Source organism: Pogoniulus pusillus, chromosome 9 (assembly GCF_015220805.1).
Source record: "Pogoniulus pusillus isolate bPogPus1 chromosome 9, bPogPus1.pri, whole genome shotgun sequence".
Taxonomy (NCBI): domain Eukaryota; kingdom Metazoa; phylum Chordata; class Aves; order Piciformes; family Lybiidae; genus Pogoniulus; species Pogoniulus pusillus.
The window spans coordinates 31,196,146-31,216,516 of NC_087272.1; the positions used below are offsets into that span (position 1 = coordinate 31,196,146).

At 40.2% G+C, this 20,371-nt stretch overlaps 1 long non-coding RNA gene across 1 annotated transcript; it reads left to right on the forward strand.

Moving 5' to 3' along the window:
* Positions 1 to 3,711: 3,711 nt before the first annotated feature.
* LOC135178487 (uncharacterized) lies at positions 3,712 to 20,253 on the forward strand. Its single transcript, XR_010303568.1, has 3 exons — positions 3,712 to 3,770; positions 19,460 to 19,577; positions 20,116 to 20,253. It is a non-coding gene; the product is annotated as an uncharacterized LOC135178487 (long non-coding RNA).
* Positions 20,254 to 20,371: the final 118 nt, after the last annotated feature.

Below are 20,371 nucleotides of genomic sequence, written 5' to 3' on the forward strand. Positions count from 1 at the left end.
TGGCTGAACATAAACCAGTGAGTGCTCAGGTGGTTAAGAAGGCCAAAAGCATGCTGGCCTGGATCAGCAATAGCGTGAGCAGCAGGACCGGGGAAGAGATTGCACCCCTGTACTCAGCCCTGATGAGACTGCCACTTGAGTCTTAAGTTCAGTTTTGGGGCCCTCTCTACAAGGAGGATATTGAGGTGTTGGAGTTGTGTCTAGAGAAGGGCAATGAAGCTATTGAAAGGTCTGGAGAAAAGGTATGTTGAGGAGCAGCTAAGGGACCCATATTTTTTTTGTGTGGAGGAAACGATGCTGATGGAAGACCTATTTGCTCTCTACAACTCCCTGAACAGAGAGTTTGGGTGTTGGTCTCTTCTTCCTACAAGATGAAATGGCCTGAAGTTGACCGGAGGAGGTTTACTTTGGACATTAGAAGAAACTTCTTGACTGAAAGGGTTCCCAAAGAGTGAAACAGGCACCCCAGGGAGGTGATGAATGCCCATTCCTGGAGGTGTTTACAATCCACAGAGATGCACTGCTTAGGGAAGTGGCTTATCACCACACATGGTAGAGTTAGAGAATGACTGCACTCACTGAGCTGAAAGGTCTTTCAATTTTACAATTCTATGATTATAAAGATACTTTAACACTAACCAATGACATTGTAACATGATGAGAACTCTTGCAAACTTTAGATTTTTGTAATGATTTTGATCTTCAATCTTTTCCATTTGTTCTGGGGTGGACGTTTTGGTTTCTGTTGGTCTTTTTTTGTTCTTTAACTAGAGATCTGTTTGTGAATTTTGCTGAATTAAAAAATAGTAAGGCAAAGCAGTTTTTTGGTTTGACACAAAGCTTCAAAGCTCATTTTCCAAGCTTCCTTAATGAAGAAATAATAATAATAATAAAGGTTTCTTTTCATGGTTTCATAGGTCTGGTAGGATGTGTTTCTTGGTATCTAGTTATAGCTTTTTAAAAACTAGTGGCCAATCTGATTTCCTGTATTGTAGATAGATGTAGATCTACACATCCCAACCTGAGATAAATTTCAAAGTCATCCTTTGATCTGTAAATCATAGAAACAGAATTTTTGGGTTGGAAGGGACATTTAGTATAGACCTCACTTCTGTTGTCTGTGAACCATCATTCACATCCTCCATTGACTGAGCTTCTTACTTGTTGTTACCTGAGGGGACAAGGCAGGCAAAGAGGGAGTTGTTCTATCTCCCTGATCATGGGCTTGCCTCCATTCACTTCTTTCATTTAGGATGCTGCCTTCAGCCTATCAGGGGAAAGGATAAAGATATACCATATACCATATACTGCATATACCAAGATCAACTTGGTTTCCTTCTGGTGGGTACTTCTGTTTGTGGGAGGACAAGACTTTACACCACCAATGTTATCTTTTTCTTGGCCTTCTTGATACTCCTTAACCATTCTAGTCCCTCTTGCAGCTCTGTCACTGGGCTGAGCAGATGGTCCAGTTGGTCACACCACACATGTCTGTTCTCACTACTGCCACCTGTTACCAGTGAAAGGCTCTGGCAGTCTCTGCAGCCTGTGACCTGGGTGGCTGCATGTTTCATGGGAGCTCCATCTGGGTTTTCATGACAAGGATTTTTTCCCCCTTATATTTAGGTAGAATTTCCCCTCAAGCAACTTGTGTCTGTCGCATCTTGTCCTGTCACTTTGCGAGCCTAGTGTAAGTTTTCTACTTACCTCTGTAAGTTTTCTACAACTCCCTTTTACTTACTCAAAAACCATGATTAGGACTTTCTCTCTGAGTCTTCCCTCCTCTAGGCTGAATAAACTACATTTCTTTAACCTTTTTTTCGAATGTGCCAAGTCATTCATTCAACCTTCTAATCATATTAGCAGCTCTTTGTTGGACCCTCTCCAATTGTTCACTGTCTCTGTTAAACTGGGGAATCAAAGCAGTCAGTCAAGCATAACTCTAATCTCAAAGAAAAGTCACTTTGAGTACTGCCAATTTACTGTATCTTCAACAACTAAAATGATCCTGGGTAATTATGGAGGAATTTGAAACTTTGTCTTTCCCCAAAATATCATAAACCTTCAGCTCTGTTAGCATAAGTGGTTTTGATTTTTTTTTTTTTTTGTTTAATTTTGGGTTTTTTAGTTGGTTGGTCTAGACCATGTCCCTCAACACCACACCTAGGTGCTTTTTGAACATCTCCAGGAATGGGGACACAACCACTTCCCTGGAGAGCCTGTTCCAGCCTTTGGGGACCCTTTCAGTCAAGAATTTTATTCTAATACCCAATTTAAAGCCCTCATGGTGCAACTTGAGGCCATTTCCTCTCACCCTATCACTTGTTACCAAGGAGAAGTGGCCAACCTCCACCTGGCTCCAACCTCTTTTCATGGAGTTGTAGAGAGCAGGTCTTCCTTCACCTTCCTTTTCTCCAGACTAAACACCTAGCTCAATGGGGAGATCTGGGTAGGTGCTTGAAAACTGAAGAAGAGCAACAGTATGCCTGTCTTCATAACATTCTGAAAGGTGAGCCTGGATAACTAGAGGTCAATCAGTCTCACTTTGATCCCTGAGAAATGTTTCCCTGGGTCTCATTTCTAGCACATGAAGAAGGTCGTAACTGGTAACAGTAAGCCCATGACAAATCATTCCTAACCATGGTGAAACCTTATATTGAAGACTGCATTCAATTTTGGGCTCCCTAATTTAAGAGGGACAGGGATCTGCTGGAGAGGGTCCAGTGGAGGGCTACAAGGATGATTAGAGGACTGGAGGGCATGGCTTATGCGGACAAGCTGAGGGACCTGGGACTTTTTAGTCTGGAGAAGAGAAGACTGAGAGGGGTTTTAATAAATGTTTCTAAATATCTGAGTGATGGGTGCCAGGAGGAAGGGGACAGGCTCTGCTCACTTGTTCCCTGGGATAGGACAAGGAGAAATGGATCTGAGTTGCAGCACAAGAGGTTCCACCTCAACACAAGGAGGAATTTCTTTCCTGTAAGGGTCACAGAGCACTGGAACAGGCTCCCCAAAGAAGTTGTGGAGACTTTCAAGGCCTGTCTGGATGTGCTCCTCTGTGACCTGTGCTAGATTGTGTGGCCCTGCTCTGGCAGGGGGGCTGGACTCAATGATCTCCTTGGGTCTCCCTTCCAATCTCTAACATCCTGTGATCCTGTGAACTTGTCCAATCACTTTCTACAATAAAATGATTATATTTGTTCAGGTGGGGAGTGCAGTGGATGTTGTTTACACTGATTTTAACAAGGTTCTCAATGCTGTCTTCTACCACACTCCTGTATCCAAGATAGGTTGGGATGGTCTGGATGGATGTGCAGCTAGTTTGGTAGAATACACTGGATGGTCAAGCCCAGATATCACAGAATCACAGAATCAACCAGGTTGGAGGAGACCTCCAAGACCATCCAGTCCAACCCTATCCAATCGATTAGACCATGGCACCAAGTGCCTCATCCAGTCTTTTTTCAAACACCTCCAGGAATGGTAACTCCACCACCTCCCTGGGCACCTGATTTAGTTGGGCAATTAATGAGGCAGGAGTTCCAGCACCACTTCCCCTTTTCCACCACACCTGCCCCTTCCCCACCCTACATCTAATTTTCCCCTTTTTACCCCAAACCCAGAGCACCTGGGTTCTGATGGAGTCTCCTCCCACCCCAGGTGTGAGCACTTTGTCCTCCCTGCCTACTCCCCTTTATAATCCCCCTCAGGAAAGGCAGAAGCCCTAAGCTTGCCCAATTGGGCAGAGGATCCTCCTCACACCGTGACTGGTGAGTGCCCATGGTGCACACTGGGTGAATGGTGGAGGTGATCCAAAGGCCGGGGGGCCTGGTGGCCCCCCGGTTAGGTAGGCTAGAGGCTCAATGATCGCTCTAACATCCCCACGGGTGCTGGCTGGGTCTCCTTACTCTTCTGTGTTTAGCTGCTGCTTTCTGCTCACTTATGATGAGTTGAAGTGGTTGGCTGAACTGGAAGCCCAGTTTGGATCTGTTCTAGTGGGAGGTGCTCCTGCCTATGGCATGGGGCAGGAACTGGATGAGCTTTGAGGTCCCCTCCAAACTGAACCATTCGATGTCTCTGTCTTTATTTATAAATATTAATGAGGTCACTCCTCAGTCTCCTATTCTCCAAGCTAAAGAGCTCCAGCTCTCCTCAGAAGGAAGATGTTCCATTTCCTTAATAACTTGTCTCTGCACTGGGATGTCAAGCAGTTCTCTGCCCTTCTTGACCTGAGTGACCTAGAACTGGACACAATATTGTGAATGTGGCCTCACCAGGGCAGAGCAGAGAGAACCCTCTTGTAGTTAATTATACAACTTGTCCACTAGATAGAATAGACTAGATAGTAGAGGTTGATGAGACACACTCTACCTGAAGGCCAGTGACAAATCAAGTCCTTCAAAAATTTGTTCTGTTCTGGTCCTGTTTAGCATTTTACCAAAGACTTGGGCAAGATGATGGAGTGCTTGCCCATGGAATTGGCAGATGACATCACATTGGATGTATACTCAAAGAGCAGTCCTGCAGAGGACAGGAATGAGTCAGGCATTTTACATATCTGTAGGATTTTATATGTTGTATCCCCCTCTGTACATTATATTCAAATCCAGATAATGCCCTCAGCAGCTTTGTCTGATCTATTTGTCTGGGCCTTCTTTCAGCTGGAAGTTGGATTCAGGTGAATATCTGCAGGTCACTTTCATGAATTATTTTGACCCTATCATCCTCTATCTGTCATCAAAATATTTTCCAGTGAACACTTATTTCTTCTAGTCATGCAAACAGGGAAATTACACATTCCTCCTGCTTGAAGGCTGAGAAACATCATTTTCTCCTGTATTTTGGAGCACTCCAAGTTTTGTTGCAGTGCATGTTAATACAACTGCCAATGTAGGTACATCAAGCTCATAGGCTTTACATTGACTCGACAGCACAGGTCTCAGGACTTCTTTCAGCTTGTCTTGGCCTGAGTTGATTTAAACGAGTTTTAACTGTCAGGTAGCTGCTACTGCAAGGGAAAAAAAAAAACATTTCAGCTTGCAGGAGAACCAAGTATTTGTTTTGTGTGAATCAAACTGTCTGTGATCTCAGAATAAAATGCACTGCAGAGGAGTGTAGGTGTGATCTTATAACTAAATACACTGTGGAAAAGTGGAGATACCAGACAGAAATCTCCAGCTGCAAACACAAATCACTGTCACCAGTCCCTACCAGAAAGTACAACTTTGAGCATCACATAAAGCCAGTTTCAGAGACAGTAAAGAACAAAATGCCTCTCACTACCTAGTAATTAATAAACTGAACAAAAGAAGGAAAACAGAACAGTAGCATTAGAAAAAAAAATTGAAAAATAAATTAATTCTTTTTGTCAAAGAAATCTGGAAGGTGTAGACTTGGCATAAAACCTTTCATCTCCAATCTGTTTGGTGAAGATGGAGAGAAATATTGGGAAGATGAGCAGAAGGTATGGCACTGGTAAGTTTGTGCCATGGAATCATTTTGGTTGGAAAAGGTCTTTGAGCTCATCAAGTCCAGACATTACCCACTGTTTTATTGATGAGGCTTTTATATATTTATTTGGGGTATGAGAATCAGTATTTTTGTAAACTGGAAGAGTGTTTCATTTAGATTAGATTTGAAAATTTGAATGAAGCAAAAAATTCTTCACTCCTTATGCACAACCTTATGGAGTCGTTCAGCGTGGGGAAGAGGATGCTCAGGGGAGACCTTATTGCTCTCTACAAGGGAGACCTTATTGCTCTCTACAACTACCTGAAGGGAAATAGTAACCAGGTGGGGGTTGGTCTCTTGTCCCAGGCACCCAGTGACAGAATAAGAGGACACAGCCTCAAGCTGCACGAGGGCAGATTTAGGCTGGATGTTAGGAAGAAGTTCTTCACAGAAAGAGTGATTGGTACCGGAATGGGCTGCTTGTGGAGGTGGTGGAGTCACTACCCCTGGAGGTGTTTAAAAGGAGATTAGATGAGGCACTTAGTGTCATGGTTTGGTTAATTAAAATGGTTAGGTGATAGGTTAGACTCAATGATCTTGAAGGCCTTTTCCACCCTGGTTAGTTCTATAGTCATAGAATCAACCAAGTTGGAAGAGACCTCCAAGATCATTTGGTCCAACCTAGCACCCAGCCCTAACCAATCAACTAGACCATGGCACTAAGTGCCTCATCCAGTCTTTTCTTGAAGACCCCCAGGGACGGTGCCTCCACCACCACCTCCCTGGGCAGCCCATTCCAATGGGAAATCACTCTCTCTGTGAAGAACTTCTTCCTAATATCCAGCCTAAATCTGCCCTCGTGCAGCTTGAGGCTATGTCCTCTTATTTGTCCTATGATTCTGTGATTCTGAATATCTTCTTTTTTTGCCCACAGCAAGGTTGTTGAGTGTAACATCAGCTGCCTGGCTTGAAATGAGAAGATAATTTTTACTTTCACTACAAAAACTAGTTTACTTTTCCCAGACAATTCCAGAACAATATTTTGGGGACTTGTCATTAGAAAACTCAGGGATTATATGCTTTTTGTACTAAACTGGTGATTATGCTGCAATATTCCAATTACATTCTGTCTGCATCAAAAGAAGTGATGCCAGCAGAACAAGAGAGATGATTCTTCCACTCTGCTCTGTTCTGCTGAGACCTCACCTGGAGTACTGTGTCCAGCTCTGGAGGCCTCAACACACAAGGCATACGGATGTGATGGAGAGGGTCCAGAAGAGGTCAGGAAGATGACCATAGGGCTGGAGTATCTTCCCTATGGGGATAGGCTGAGAGAGTTGGGGTTGTCCAGCCTACAGAAGAGAAGGCTCTGGGGATGTCTTATAGCAGCCTTCCGGTATTTGAAGGAGGCCTGTAAGAAAGCTGGAAAGGGATTCTTTACAAATAGGACAAGGAGAAATAGTTTGAACCTAGAGAAGGTTAGATTTAGATTGGACTAGGAGGATGGTAGAACATTGCAACAAGTTGAACAGGATGGTGGTGAAGGCCCCATCCCTTCAGACATTCAAGGTCAGGCTAGATGGGGCTCTGAGCAGCCTGCTCTAGTTGAGGATGTCCCTGCTCACTGCAGCAGGGTTGGGCAAGATGACCTTTAAAGGTTGATTCCAACCCAATATGTCCTATGATTCTAAGGTGAGCAGTTTTCTACAGCTGCCCATCTGGGTTAATTTTTGTCTTTGTTTCCACCAAAAAAGCTTTGTGACATTTTGTGTAACAAGTTTAATACTTTAGGGCTTGGTTCTGGACCTGTGATGCACATTTCCACCCTTCCTGTTTTGTTTTGTTTTGTTTGTCAGTATTTTTTCCCCACAAAGAAGTGATGTCATTCCCACCTGTCAGTTTGAAGCAGCTGCAACTGCAGCTTGGCCTGAGGAATTAGCAGAGCCAGCAATTCATGTTAATGCCTCATTTTGAGCCATTTAATCTGAGGCTTTAGGTGCCACGAATTCATCTTGGGTCTTTTGTATCACAATTATTTTGTACTGTCTTTCATCCATTCATTGTTGCCAAAGTGCTCACTGATGAGGGTAGAAATGCCAACACAGAGAGAACCTGTAAATAGAGCTAAAAGCTATCAAGATCCCTACACTTTTCTAAAGAAGCAGATGCTAGCAATATCTAAAATGAATAACAGGAGTTTCTCTTGGTTTTTTTTCCCTGAGGACACTCAGCATCTGAAAGGACTGAGGTATCCTGAGCTTCTGTCTATAGGACAGTGGAGAGGTCTTTTTCTGGTTAGACCAAAGCTAGGTTATGAGAATGTTTGTGTGGGATAATGTAGTAAGCCACTAATGTAGTCTTTGCTTTGTCATTTGGGGGACTTTTCCTTTTTTTTTTTTTTTCCTTTTTTATTAGTCTGGTTGGGTGGTTGGTTATTTTCTTTATTAATATGGGGGTTTTGTGGGTTTGGAGTAGTCTGGTTGGGTGGTTGGTTATTTTCTTTATTAATATGGGGGTTTTGTGGGTTTGGAGTAATCTGGTCTAGTGGCAAGTGTCCCTGCCCATGGTTTGGGTGTTTGGAACTAGATGATAGATCTCTTCCAACCCAGACTATTCTATGACTATGGTTTGTTTGAGGCTTTTTCTTTTTTTTTCTGTTTTCCTTTCCCTTTCTGTTTTTCTTCTACTTTTCCTTTCCTGGAAAAAAACTTAAATTAGAAAGCAATATAAAACCTGAAGTCCAGATTCATTTAATTTATGTTTCAAGTCCGAGCCTTCACTGACATTTGGTCAATAGGAAACACTAGAGAGAAGGGTTAGGTGTCAGGGGTTAGAGCTAGGCTGGCCACTTAATAAGTGCCAGATGCTCTCTATGAACCCCTCTGGTTTCCCAAAGGGAATAAGGGAGAGAAGCTGACAGGCTGGGAAAGAAGACAACTATTTTAAGAAAAGAATAACAATGAAACGAAATATATACAAATATAAATATATATTCTATTCCATATAATGCAACCCCCTGATGGCAATTAGTCATTGTCACCACCAATGCTGAGGCAGAAATCCCAAACTGGACTCAGCAGCTGATGGAAACTGGAATCAGCAGTTAGATTCAGGAACTGGATTCAGGAGCTCAGGATCGAAAGCACAATCAACAGGGTCCTTCTCAGACAGCAACCACTGAAGAAGAGGCTTGGATGGAGCTGGGTGCTAGGTTGGACTGGATGATCTTGCAGGTCTCTTCCAACCTGGTTGATTCTATGATTCTATGACCCCAGCAACCCTTCAACATTATGTCACAGGATGGAATCCCTCCTAAGTTGGTTGAGGGTTACTTGCATTGTCCACTTGTCCCACCGGGTCTGCAGCCCACTCCTTGGCTCTAACTCTCCCTATCAGATTCTCACTTCTATGAGCAGCCCCTGTCTGTGCAAACCTGTCCTGAGCAGAGACTGAGGTGGAAAGCAGAATCGGTGCTGGTCTAGCTCAAACTAGGACAGTGATTTAGGTGCTAATTCTTACTCTGAGCTTAAATGTTCTATCACTCTTAAAAAAATAACTTCATTGTATCAGAGTTAAGGATAAAAAATCTCTATTTCTGGATAATTAGAAATAGAATCTACAGTTCTTCTAACTGAAGGAGGAGCTGTATCTGTGTCTGCCAAACTCAATTAGCACAGTGCTAAAAAAAAATACGATTCTCTTCAGCAATCAAGAAAGTTTTTGGAATAGAACAAATGGATCTTCAAAAGCTGACCATGGCACTGCATAATTAAAAAAAAAAAGAGGGGAAAAAAAGGGAAATGAAAAGAGAAAAGAAATTACTCAGGGAAAGTGAACAAAGTCATCAGCTGTCTTTCAGGCAACCAAGCAGGATCAGAATGTTTCCATCTGTTGTGTCTGGAGGGTGAATCAGTTAATCATTTTGTAACTTGGACTTTTAGATGACTTCAATAAATACAGACAACATTTGGTGCAATGTTCCCCCCTCTTTTCCCTTGGGAATTTGCACTGTAATAGTTTAATTGTGCAATCTCTTTTTTTTTTTTTTTTTTTTTTTTGGTGGTGTACTGTAATGCTTACAGGATAGTATGGACATTTTATTCTGTGACCAAACCAGAGAAGGTTTAAAATTTCTCCCATATTTGTACCTTGAAAATGGAGAATAGAACACCAAATACTAAAATAAACATTTTATTTACTTGGTTTGCTTCTGGTCTCTTTGATTATAATGTTTGTAACATAGACTCAAAGAACCAGTAACCTAGGAAACACCTTGAGATATCACCTCCCTGATCTCTTTACCTCCACTTCTTTTAACTGGCACTCATCTTGTTTTGTTTTCCTTTTTTCTTTTTATTGATCTGAAATGTTGCATCTGTCTTGATCTTGGCATAAGGCCTCTATTGATGTCTTTCCAATGATGAATAGAACACAGAGATCTTTTTTTCTTCTTGTTAGACCATGTAGAAACAAACAGCAGCCTTTTGTTGACTCGTATCTGACGGATCTTTAGCAATGGTGTCATGCTAAACATAAGAGAGAAATTTGATTGCTAGTGATGATGGGCTTGAGAGCTTCCAGGTGAGGATTAAGGACAAGGAAAACAAAGATGATGTTATAGTGGGTGTTCATTACCTATCTCCCAGCCAAGATGTAAGGACTGATACTTTGGCCCCACAGGTGAAGAAGGATGTTAAGGTCCTTGAATATGTTCAGAGGAAGGCAATAAAGCTGGTGAATGTCCTACAGGGAGTGGAGAAAGACTTGCTCCAGAAATCCAGTGAAAGGATCTATGGGAATGGTTCAAAGATAGAGTCATAGAATAGAATCATAGAACCATCACTGGGTTGGAAAGGACCCTTGAAGGTCATCTTTTCCAACTCCCCTTGCAGTGAGCAGAGACACCTACAACTAGATGAAATGCACCAAGAGAGTGCTCAAGCACTGAAACAGGCTTCCTGGAGAGGTGACCAATGTCTCAAGCCTCTCAGTGTTAGGGAGGCATTTGAACCACATCCTTAACATTTTCTAATTTAGTCATCCCTGAACTGGTCAGGCAGTTGGATTAGCTGATTGTTGTAGGTCCCTTCCAACTAAAATAGCCTCTTCTAAAACAGTATATTCAATATTTACGTTCCTAAATAGTTCTTTAATCTTTATTGCATAAGATTTGGTTATTCTAACAGAATCATAAAATCATGGACTGCTTTGAGTGGGAAGGAATCTTAATGATCATCTGCTTCCAACCCCCTGCTCTGGGAAGGAATACTTTCCACAAGATCAGGATGCTCAAAACCTCATCCATCTTAGCAACAGAAATATATCATGTTCAAGTCATTGATTCTGATCAGTAAAGTGTAACAGTTTTAAAAAAATATGATCCACTTATGAAGATCATTTTAGATTCTAAACCCTTCCTTTAGTGTATTTGTTTTTCCTCCCACACTATTATCATCTTCAAACATAATAATCTTACTCTCTGTTTCATCATTTAGGTACTGAATGAAACTATGCCTCCTTTACACACTTGTACTTCCAGCACAGACCCTTGCATAACCCCAGCTAATTAATTCTTTGATTAAGAACTCTTTAAAAGCACTCTCCAAATATGCCTTTTTATATAGTTTTGTACATATTTTATGATAATTTAATTTAGATTATGGAAAATGTCTTCTGTTGAAATTTGTAGTCTGAAGGTTTAACCTTTCAAAACTCTACTGGACCAAAGTTCAATGCATTGTTTAATCAATATTTCCAGTGTAAGACATTAAGGTGCTTGAGTCTCTCCATGAGATATGTAAAGATTCTAGACATTAATATCTACTTTGTAGACTCTGAATTTCTCTGTTGGAATGAATAAGCAGAAGGTTAGATTTGTTCAACTGCAATATGAGGAAGCTACACAAACCTTATATGCAGATCCTTTTTCAGTAGACATAAATTAAAAAAACCCAAACACAATCCTCTTGTTGTCCTATTCCCATGCACACAGCCATTGGTTATTCCATGGCAAGGTCCTTTTAAGTCTTGTTTTCACTGCTGCATTGCTGGTGATCTTCTGAGATTCATCATTTTTAGTGGAATTTCACTTTTGGAACATGAGCTTTAAAGGCAGATTTTGGCAGTTTTATTTATCTGCTTTGTTTTTGCAGATTAAGAATAGACAAACCCCAGGTTTTAATCAAAACCTGTATTTCAGAAGACAGTGGCTGAACTATAGAATTGGTGTCATGGAATTAAGTAGGGTCTTTCTATTTAGCTTTGTGACAATTTAGGTAGCTCATTTGAAGTAGAGCTTTTATATATATATGTGTGTGTGTATGAATGTATGTATGTGTATATTCATTTTCTATATATATGTGTGTGTTTGTATATATATACACACACATACATATAGAAAATAAATATAGAAACATAGAATCATAGAATCAACCATGTTGGAAGAGACCTCTGAGATCATCCAGTCCAACCTACACCCAGCCCTAGCCAGTCAACTAGACCACGGCACCAAGTGCCTCATCCAGTCTTCTCTTGAACACATATACACATACATTCATATACATATATATAGATATGTATACACATATACATACAAACACACACACATATATATATGTATTACTGCTTAAGATAGCCTGTGAGGATCTATTCTGTTTCTTCTTGTGAAGATTTGGAGATTAAATAAATATCTCTAATTTTCTGACAACAGAGTGTGTTAGTTTGAAGCTAGCTAGAGTGTTTTGGTGAGAAGAATTTGATTACAAGCTGTGAAAGAGAAACGATGGTGATGTCTACTTCACTCATAGGCTTGCTGAGATATATAAGAACAAAAACGCAAACATAGATAAGGAAGTTGATCTCTGTTCAGGCTGTGGGCTGCATTTCTCTAACCTAACCTGCTGTCTCTCTTGATTAATCCACCTGCTTCCTAATCCCCCTGGCCGACCCTCCAAACTTTCTTGGGCACAAGGTAACATCTGGGTTTAGGTAGAGAGGGGTGGGAGAAGGTGGAAGGGCAGTTGGGAGCCCCTTCTAGGGACTCAGGTTTCTGGGAGGGCTGTTGTGTTTCTGCATTACTTTTTAACTTACATATTTCTGTATATAACTGTGTATATATTGTAAATACCTGCTTGTATATTGTGTTAAGCTGTAAATATAAAGCTTCGTTCAGTTTCCAGAGCAAGCTAAGTCTAGTCTGGGTGATTTCCAAAGTGCGGGAGGGCAGACAACACCCAAACCATCACACTGAGAAAACAAACTCAAGGAACCCAGTGATCTCAGTGAGCTTATAAGCTTTTAGCAAGGAGATGAAGAAATGAAAGATGTCATACAGAAGTCCTATTTCCTACCATCTCATCAGATTCCTATCACCTCTTCAGAAGTAGATCCTGGCAGTCCTTTGCTGAGATACTAAAAACTTTGTTCGTGATGCTCTTCAGGCTTTTAATCCTCTGCCTCCTTTAAGAGCAATTCCTAAAGGGGACACATGGGGAAGTTTGGTTTCCATCATAAGACTGCTAAGAATTTCCTTATTCACAAATAAGGAAATTTCAACAACATTACCTCAGGAAACTTAGAACTAGATAAATACTATGAAGTGCTAAGACATAGGAAATACATTCCTTGTAACTAAAAGGTTTTTTCTGCATGCTGTTCCCCTCAGAACATTGTCATTGATATGTTTGTTGTGAATCTCTAGCTGCCTTCTTCCTTTCTTGTTGGAATCAAAGAGAACTGCTGATGTTGCAAGAGACCTTTGAGATCGTTAAGTCCAACTGCCTACCTAGAGCTCACAACCTCCCTACTACTGCTAAACCAGGACCACTAAACCATGTCCTTCAGCACCACATCCTTTAAACACCTCCAGGAAGAAAATGGTGATTTCACCATCTTCCTGGGCAACCCACTCCCAGTAAACAAAATCTGAGTTTAGATAATCCAATGTACAGTACACAGGGGAAGTTATAGTTTTTAATGGACCTGGAGTCTTGTGGGCAACATTTTGATTTGCTTATGATTACAAAACTTGAAATCTCTTTTACTAGTTTCAGTTTTCAAGCTTACCTACATCTATATGAAACAGACTTCTTCTTTCTTTTTCATCCTAAAATATACATCCTTAATTATCTTGGGGGTACAAGAAAAAGCCTTTCTTCTGAAGTTTTACATTACCACATACCCCTTAAGAAATAATCAGGGAGAGAAGCCTTTTTTCCTCTATTTGCCAAGAACTAAGCCTCAAAGGAATGTATCTTTCAACTCCATTTAATTTCCTAATTACTATTTAGATAATTAAATCACCCTTACTGTTCAGGAGTGGCTCTGAGCAGGAATTAACACAGCATTTTAGAAATGCAATCTGTGCTTTTTTTTTTCTTTTCTTGAGTGTCTTGTGATTGGCAAACTGCTAAACTTGCATGAAGTGCATTTGAGGGAGGGGCTGGTATCATAACTTCTACCAACCCTAGGACATGGTTCAGCATCAGACTTGGTAGAGCCAGGTAACAACTGCACTCAACGGTCTTAAAGGGCTTTTCTAACAAAAAATGATTCTATGACTCTATGTAATTAACATCTGTATTTGTTAGCCTTTCTCACTGCTTAAATCCCCCATTTGTTCAGATCACTTTACTGAATTATATTTAAATCATCTCTTGAGAATTTTCCATTGTTAACATCATGAATTAGAATCAGGCCTGTCACTGTAGATATCTTATTAATTTCTAATTGTGTTACATTTTAATTATTTTCCATTTTGAGCAACCAGAAAGTGTTACATACCTTGATAATCCTTGATAATAATGATAATAATCCTTGATAATAATCCTTGATAATCCTGATAATAATCCTTGATAATCCTGATAATAATCCTTGATAATCCTGATAATAATCCTTGATAATCCTGATAATAATCCTTGATAATCCCGATAATAATCCTTGATAATCGTGATAATAATCCTTGATAATAGTGATAACAATAATAGCAATAGCAATAATATTTCCAATCACCTAAAAACCTGCATCAGGTAGAAAGAGAGCAATAACTTTGTGATAGAGAAATGAAGGTTAGACATTAGGAAGAACTTCTATACTGAAAGGCTTCTCAAAGACTGGAACAGGCTGCCCAGGGAATATGGATGAATTTTTGTCATCCTTGGATGTACTTAAAAACCATCTAGTTATGGTGCTCACCAAGGTGGTGTAGCACTGGCCCTGGTAGTTAGAAAGTGGTTAGACTTGATGATCTTGAAGGCGTCTTTCCACTATAGTGATTTTGTGAAGAACACAAAGGAAAGATGGAAGGAAGTCATCAAAGAAGACATTCCTACTCTCAGGACTCTTAACAGACATGAAGTAGCAGATATAAATTAATCAGCAGCAGCTCCTACCACCTCCACTCATCTTTCCCATTCCACTAGAGAACATACTTGCCTTCCAGGTAGGCACATCTAGTCAAGTTCCAAATCATGTCCAGAATCATCTTGGTTGTAATTCTGTCACCCAAAAGTTAAACTAAATTAGAATTAGAGTCAGTTTAGTAAAAGATAGAGAACAAAGGCTGGAAATGTTTAGCTTGGAGAAAAGACGGCTTAGTGGAGACCTTATTGATCACTACAGCTACTTGAAATGCAGTTTTAGTGAGGTGGGAGTTGGTCTCTTCTCCCAAATAACTAAAGATAGGACAAAAGGAAATGGTCTCAAGTTGCACCAGGGCAAGATTAGGTTGGAGATTACACAGAACTTCTTTCCTGCAAGAGTGGTCACTCATTGGAACAGGCTGTCCAGGAAGGTGGTGGAGACACCATACAGGGAGGTGCTCAGAAAATGTGTAGATGTGGGCCTTGGCAGCATGGTTTAGTGGTCATGGTAATGCTGGGTTTATGGCTGGATGATCTTAGAGGACTTTTCCAACATTAATGATTTTATGATTTCTATAGGTTGTGGTGGTTCTTGTTTTCTATGATCATCAAGTTTGACCATCAACACAACCATGACCACTAAACCACACCCCAAAGTGTCATGTCCACACATTTTTTGAACACCTTTAGGGATGGTGACTCTACTACCTCACTGAGCAGCCTGTTCTGATGACTGACCACTCTTGTAGGAAAGAAATTTCTCCTAATATCCAATCTAATCCTCCCCTGGTGCATCTTGAGGCCATTGCTCTCATTAAATTTTACTAGACCCAAAACTCCAACCACTATCTCACTCTAACCTCCTTTCAAATAGTTGTAGAGAGAGGACCAGAAGATGTAAATAGATTTGAACTCAACCCAGCAAACAGATTTTTCTTAAGAATCACAGAATCATAAAGATTGGAAAAGACCTCTAAGATCATCAAGTGCAACCTCCTAAAGAAGTTGAGTTAATTGTATTTCCAAAGAATCAGTTCTCCAGAATACAATAAAAACTCAGCTTGTGTTCTTCTTTCCTTGTCTTCCCAAAGGAATTATGTGATTAGATTGCAACAGGCTATTAAGCAGTCACTAAAAATAGCTCCAGACTTGGCAGAGTTAGATAATGGCTGGACTTGATGATCTTGCAGGTGTTTTCCAACACAAATAAGACTAAAGATACAGGACAACTCTGATAAGAAGAGGTGAAGTAGAGTAAATGTAATACTGTATTGAAAAAAAATAGGTAAACTAAATTGAGTAAAGTAGGTAAATTGAGGCAATTTAGGTAAACTAAATTTGTAGACTATCCTAAAACTCCCTCAAAAACTAGGAAAGGAAATAAAGGATTCTAGTTATCATTCTGAGTTGGTAATTCACAAGAAACAAGAACATCAGAAGAAGATATTGCTGTAAAATACAATATGCTGTGCTTTCTGGCCTAAAGCAAAATTTAGCAGCATTTTTACCACAAAGCACAAACTGCAGGAAATATAAAAGTCTGATTTAAGGAAGAAAAATGCTGCTACTCAAGCAAAATGATTTTAAAGACAATCGTAATCTCTCCAGTCTGAATAGAAAGCTTCCTATTTTTTGACAAATAATTTCAGAAAATGTGACCACAAGGTCATGATTTTTGTCTGATCCCATAAAATATTTAAAATTAATTTCATTTGCCTGCTTCCACTCCTTTAATAATTAACTAGGAATCATTTTCTTGACTTCAGCGTGTCCCTTGTGTTAGTAAATCTTCTCTATAATGATGCTTCATAAAGATGAGATGAAGAGCAAGTATATGTCACGCTGAGTATGCTTACTATTTGGGTCCAGATGTTATGTAATTGCTTTAGAAAAGCCATTTTACCAAGCTGATAAGGATTCCTTCTAATTAGGACCTCTTTACTTAAATGTAGTGTTGCAATCCCAGCTCAAAAACACCAACGTTGTTTTCCTGGCTGAATCCTGTGCATATGAGTCCAGTGTTTGAGCAGACTCACACGGGACCATAAACTAGAAGAGATATAAATAATCTAAGATGGACTATGGTTATCTTTCATAGCATCATAGCTGCTTTTTTTTTTTTTTTTGGTTGGAAAAGACTCTAAGATCACTGAGTCCAACCATGATGGCCATTAAAACACATCCCAAGGTGTCATGTCCACACATTTCTTGAACAACTCCAGGGATGGCAACTCCACCACTTCCCTCAAAAACCTATTCCAATACTTGACCACTCTTTCAATAATTAATAAAACCCCTAATATCCAATCTAAACCTTTGCTCATGAATTACAACTAGAACAAATGCCAAAGCCTAAACATGGCAAGAAAGATGTCCCTTGTAGAATGGGACCTTGTCAGCACAGGCGTTTAAGATGCAGAAGTATGGTGCCAAGGGACATGGTTTAGCAGCAAACTTGGTACTTAGATAATCATAGAATGGCTTAGGTTGGAAGTGATTTTACAGATCATTTACTCCAATTTTCCTGCCATGGGCAGGGAGACCTCTCAGTTAGACTTGGTTGTTCAAGGCCTCACCCAACCTGGCCTTGAACACCCACAGGGCAGGGGCATTCACAACCACTCTGGGCAATCTATTCCTGAGTCTCACCACCTCTGTACTGAAGAACACTTTACTAAGATTCAGTCTAAGCCTTCTCTCCCTCAGCTTAAAACCATTCCCCCTTATCCTATTGCTGGACACCCTTATGAAAAGTCCATCTCCAACTTTTCTCCATGTTCCCTGGAAGGAAGCTATAAGGTCCCCCAGAAGTCTCATCTTCTCCAGGCTGAACAACCCCAGCTCCCTTGTAATAGAGGTGCTCCAGTCCTTGAATCACCCTTGTGGCCCTTCTCTGGACTAATTCAACAGTTCTATGACCTTATGATGGAGACCTGGGTACAGTATTCAAGATGGGGTCTCACAAGAACAGAGTAAAGGGGAAGAATCCATTTATTGACCTGCTGGACACAATAGTTGACTTAAAGGTCTTTCCCAACCAAGACTATTCTCAACTTATCTTCCAACATTACTCATTTGCACAGAATCATGGAATACACTGGACCTCTAGAAGTCATCTATCCCAAACCCCCCCTGCAGTAAGCTTCCTCTTTGGACATAAACTTGCAAGCATAACTGGGTGCAGGAAGTTGTCTCATTGACTTAGGAATATTCACTTAGATTCACAACTTCTACTGAAAGCTTTCCTAAGTCTCTGCAGAAAGGACACTTCGTTGGTGCAAAAATTAAATGGCAAGCATGACAGAGCACTGGACCAGGCTGCTCAGAGAGGTTGTAGATTCTCCTTCTCTGGATACTTTCAAGACCTATCTGGATGCATTTCTGTGTGACTTTCCCTAAGGTGATCCTGCTTTGACAGGAGGGATAGCCTCAATGATGTTCAGAGGTCCCTTCCAACCCCTACCATTAAAGGATTCTAGGATTCAATGCTTCTGCAATTCTCTGATTCTACATTTCTTGCTTCATCTCCCTGACTGCTTTGAGTTGTCTTTAAATAACATCTCTAACTGAGCTTTCACCCAAGGAAGTCATTCTGAAGTTTTTGTATAACTTGATTTTGTAATTATAAATAATGGCAATCTAATTTGCAAAGTTAAATTCAGGTCACTAGAAATGAAGGCTATTAGCAAATTTTTCTATGAAGTTTTCAGAATAATGCATTTCTTTCTGTTAATAAATATAAATCTGCTGGAAACTGGAATTCAAATGAGGGTAAATTTATACCTATCTAGCTCAATTTTTTCCTCTTTGACAAACAAGAGCTATTTTGAATAATTTCAAACCTAGAAACTAACCCTCAAGTGTTAGACTAAAAATAAAGTCTCTGGAATTTTTTATGTTTTCTTTTTCTCCCAGATAAAAACTCATGCACACACACACACCAAGAGAGAGAGGCTAATGGATGAGCATCCATCATGTCTTTTGCCTAGAGCAGTGGTTTCCAACCTTCAGGCTATACTGAGCCAAATCAGCTCTTCCTTGGGTTTTGGAAAAGCCTGGCAGCAATTATGGGTCTCTCCTGTGAATACTTATACACAAAAATGAGGTTTTATTCTAATTTATATACAATACAATCTGAAACCTGTTCTCCTCTTTCTAAGCAGGAGCTAACTTTTTCTTTTAGATGTGCAGCAGTTGAGTTTTAGTATAAACTTTTAAAAGGGTTGCTGTTAGCATTAACAAATGATTGGTATCATTATATTCACATTTATAAGCCTGAGATGCAACAGAAATGAATGACACCTTGTGACCTGGGTTGAGTTGTTATTGTGGTTTTAAATATGTCCTCACTTATTCTTTCTCAAGTGGTTTTTATTTTGTTTGTCTGTTTGCTTGGTTTGTTTGTTTGTTTCTGAGGTATTTTCCTTCCTGCTGCTGAGGACACTTTCAGTTTTCATTAAAGCAAAAGCAGATAGATGTGCTTATTACCTCAGACCGTGGCATTTGTCATTGTTGCTTAAAGGAAGTCAGCAGCATTAGGAAAAGTCAGGCAAAATCCTCAGTTTTTAAAAGTTGGCTGAGTTTTGAGTTTTATGTTCTTTTCCTGGGTTGTCTTTAAGTGTGCTTATTGCTTGATTTATTGCAAGTAGGAAGAAGAAATTAAATGTTCCCCTTTGACTGCATCTGTTCTTTCTTGGACATAATTATTTAACACCTTGCTAAACCTCAGGAGTGGTCCAAGGTCAGTTGGAAAAAAAATATACTGAGGTAAGGAATCCAGAAGAAGTTCAAGTTCTTTATGAAGGAGAAATTCAAGGCAGGGGATCCTACTTCTCAAAATATTGCTTGCTGTCTACAACTACCTGAAGGGAGGTTGTAGCCAGGTAGGGTTGGTCTCTTCTCTCAGGCAAGCTTGTGCCAGGGGAGATCTAGGCTGGATGTTAGGAGGAAGTTCTTCCCATAGAGAGTGATTGGCATTGGAATGGGCTGCCCAGGGAGGTGGTGGAGATGCCATCCCTGGAGGTGTTGAAGAAAAGCCTGGATGAGGCACTTAGTGCCATGGTCTGGTTGATTGGACAGGGCTGGGTGATAGATTGGACTGGCTGATCTTGGAGGTCTCTTCCAACCTGCTTAATTCTATGATTCTCGAGTGATTCTGTAACTCTTGTATGTAGAAACTTGAGTTTGAAGGTGGGGAAGAAGATTCATCATTCACTTAGAAGTTTTGCCTTACCAGCAAATCTTCACAAGTTCTTGACTCCAGTTCATTTTTGTTAAGTAAAGTTGTTGCTTTTTGTCTTCACAGATAACCTTTTTACTCCAGCTGGCTACCATCCCCCTATTTATGCTATTGATGACCACAGCACATTTCTCTGACTTCAAAATGAAAAAGCATTACAACCTTCAATAAAATATAGAGACAAGATGCAGATTTTTAAATTAATCTACACTCTAATATTTTGTTTTCTCTTGAATTGGCCACAAACAAATCATAGTTTATATTAATTTGCACTATGTTTGAAATTGTTTGCACACATTGTTATGGGTAAGATCTCAAAGCC